The following is a 3,220-nucleotide window of genomic DNA, read 5'->3' as shown; positions in this document are numbered from 1 at the left end:
TGATGTCTCTCTCTCATGGGTGGGTCAAATTCTCTTGGAGTACAAAGCAGAGAAAGGGGCGGTAACCTTGCCCTTTATGACCTCATGAGGGGCAAGATTCCAGATCGGCCCATCTGAGCTTTCATTTTCTCAAAGGCAGAGCAGGATACCCAGTGCTCGGTTTACACCTATCACCATTTCTAGCCACTGGGGGGCCATAGGCAGGCGGGGGGAACTCATATTGATGTTAAAAAAACTCATAAAGTGAAATTTTCATGCCATGGGACCTTTAAGATAACACTGACAATAGCCAAATGACAAGTAAAAATAATAATAATATATCCCATCCCAATAATCCCATTTACTATATTTTTGTCCATTTCAAAAACCCGGAGATGACTACATTTCTATTTCTTGTGTTTCCTGACTCCTGACTTGTAGTAGAATCCTAAAGAAACTATGCCCAAACTAGGTGTCTTTGTACTGTAAAATTATAAATTAAACAGGAGAAGAAGCTCTTTCCTCAGTTGCACTCATCCTTCACCTCACTTAACTGACTTCAAGATAGCAGATTGCCTGGGTGCTGATGCCTTGCCTGGATGTCTCTCACAGATCTCATTCTGTGGTGAAACATTCTGTGAAATTTGAAGGGCTAAGATGGTCTGACAGAATTACCAATGCACTTTGATCATAAGTCCATCATGACAACTCATCATTCTGTGTATAGTCTTACATTTTAACCAGATTTTTATATGAAATGCAACAGTTCAAAACTGGGTCCTCTTTTAGTTGTGGCTAGTCTAACATTGCCAGACCTACATCTACAATGATATGGAGTAAGGTCAGGCTTCAGCACACATACAATATGGAATAGGAGGAAAAAACACAAAGCTTGTTTGCAATTCTTTAAACCACAATCTTCTTCAATCAATTACGGACACAGTGATGGTGCCTCTGCAAAATAGCCTTGGAAGGAACTTGTTTTGGTGGAACATTTAACATACAATATTGAATGAAGTTATCCGTTCACGCAATACAGTAACGTAACCAGATTAAATTATCAGGATACATTGTGATTTGCTCTTAGCGTTCCCCACCAAGCAGTCCCAAAATGTTCCAGTTACATAGTAAATGCTGTAAACATAGTTTACCATAGTAAACTATATAGTTTAACATAGTAAAATAATACCTAAAAGAAAAAAGCAGCCTGGCTTATTGTACAATCCAAATGTTCTTCAAAAAGTGGAAATGCACCACGTTCACCCAGACTAAGTTGTGGTAAACTGTTAATCAGTGGTTTGTTTGGAATTTAAAAACCTTTGTTGACAGCTGGAGCCAGTCTAGGGTTGTAAATGTACTGTATATGTAAGGCAGCCTCATGCTGCATCTACCCAAATCTACTTACACCAAAGGATCCAGGAATGGCTGTCAATTCAGGCCTCTCAAGGGAAATTACTATGTATAACAAAACCTGCAGTGCTACAACAGAGTATGTGCACATACATTAACATGTGCTGTGTTTTTGCAGACAAGCATGCCTGTATATGTGTTTGCTTATGAATGTGTCAGTTTGGGAATTTTATGCAGCTCAGCTCAGTGTCTCCTCCTGACATAATTGGCTGCTTTCCACTTCACCTGCTGCAGCCTCCTCCTAATGGAGCTTCCAGGTGGAGCTTATGCACCATGACGCCGGCTGAGTGTGTGATGTTCTTTTCCACAGGCACAGTGAAGCACTTATCTCATTCAGCTTGTCTATATACTGCCTGCCTGTGTCACTGAATACAGGGCTTGGAAAGTGCGTGTGTCTGCACATGGAGGGTTTCTTACACAGCTGTAATTACAGAGTCAGTGAACCTCCCCTGGAATGCAAATAATGGACTTGTAATTCATGTTGAATGACTTGTTGGACAAACTGGCAAATGAAATTGCGAAGGAACTGCTATTAAGCACTTGTATGCCAGGACAATACCGTTGTTTGAATCAGCTGGTAAGGCCCGCAAAGTGGAACTAGAAGTGGTGTAATAGACAGTTTTTGGTGATAAAGCAGTTCAATGTCCCATAACAAAGCTTTCAGCTCTGATGTCAGAACTAAAGCCTCTTAACTCTTTGCACCAAAAGCGAACAGAAGGGATCAAACATTTCACAACACATTGGGAAATGATAATTGTAACAACTAGCCATATAAATCATGTCTTGTAAAGAATCGTCTCTGTGTCCTAACTTAGCCTATGTTCCAATGCGCTTCTGAAATATTTAAACGGTGGCTGTTAATTACATGCTTTGTAATTATGTGTATTTGTGTTGTTCACATATAGCCCATGAATATTTGGGCTGGACCTGAATATTTGACTCCATTTCAGCTCAGTGTGAGAGTCTTAACTGCATTTTGCTGTTATTTATGATTTTTTTCCACACACACACACACACACATACACACAGGGTGCAGGGTGACGTCTCGGCACAGTCCATTAACTTTTTGCAACGTGCATGCAGGCTGAAATTCACCATAGCCTTCTGTCGGGATTAAGGTATGAGCAGAGCCAGGGACGGACTTGGGCTACAAAACAGCCCTGGGCTTTCTCCCAAAAAGGCCCATCCTCTGGCCATTCACCCCTAGCTGTGCGCAACAGACACTAGCCAGGATGTCCTGATACTATGCCACAATACTGTAGCCTATATCAGACAAGGTATTCACAGCAAGTACCATCTCAAAAACAGTGATGAGAATTGGGGTTGTGTCTAATTAAGCCTCAGCCTTCAAATGAAAACAAAAAATGCTGTTACATCTTGCAAATGATGAAATGTCACTGGCTACAGAAACCCCAGATTACACAAACATGTAATTATAGCCTAGAACAGTACAGAGTATTACAACACTTAAATAAGAGATGAAGTAGACTACTTGCTGAACCTGAACATGGGGATTAGCTAGTGTAGGCCTATACCAAAACTACACTGAGAGTGTTAGTTATTATATACTATAACTTATAACTATTCAAATATAATGTAAGCAAATGTAATGTTGGGGAAGTATAAGTTTCTTAAGAAGGGCACTATTCTCAGTAACTCTGTCTATTATGAGGTCATTGTCAAGGGACATGAGGATGTCTTTCTCTGTGGCCCTTAACATGAATGTTTCCAGGTGTTCCTGATCATTTCTGCTCCGTAAGCGATTCTTAATTCTTAATGACTAGGCCCTTTCAATTGTCTGTGAAGCCTTCACAAACAACCACCAGGTCTT

The 3,220-nt window shown here is 40.5% G+C and overlaps 1 protein-coding gene and 1 long non-coding RNA gene across 2 annotated transcripts in view; one reads left to right on the top strand and one right to left on the bottom strand.

Annotated features, from left to right (window-relative positions):
- The window catches only part of cacna1ba (calcium channel, voltage-dependent, N type, alpha 1B subunit, a), a 262,364-nt gene that overhangs the window by 32,091 nt on the left and 227,053 nt on the right, over positions 1–3,220 (top strand). The window lies entirely within an intron of this gene.
- LOC116689197 (uncharacterized) lies at positions 2,909–3,167 on the bottom strand. Its single transcript, XR_004331943.1, has 2 exons — positions 3,078–3,167; positions 2,909–3,037 (listed from the first exon to the last, which is right to left on the bottom strand). It is a non-coding gene; the product is annotated as an uncharacterized LOC116689197 (long non-coding RNA).

This window comes from Etheostoma spectabile, chromosome 5 (assembly GCF_008692095.1).
Source record: "Etheostoma spectabile isolate EspeVRDwgs_2016 chromosome 5, UIUC_Espe_1.0, whole genome shotgun sequence".
Classification (NCBI taxonomy): Eukaryota; Metazoa; Chordata; class Actinopteri; order Perciformes; family Percidae; genus Etheostoma; species Etheostoma spectabile.
This window is presented reverse-complemented; position numbering and strand designations above follow the sequence as displayed.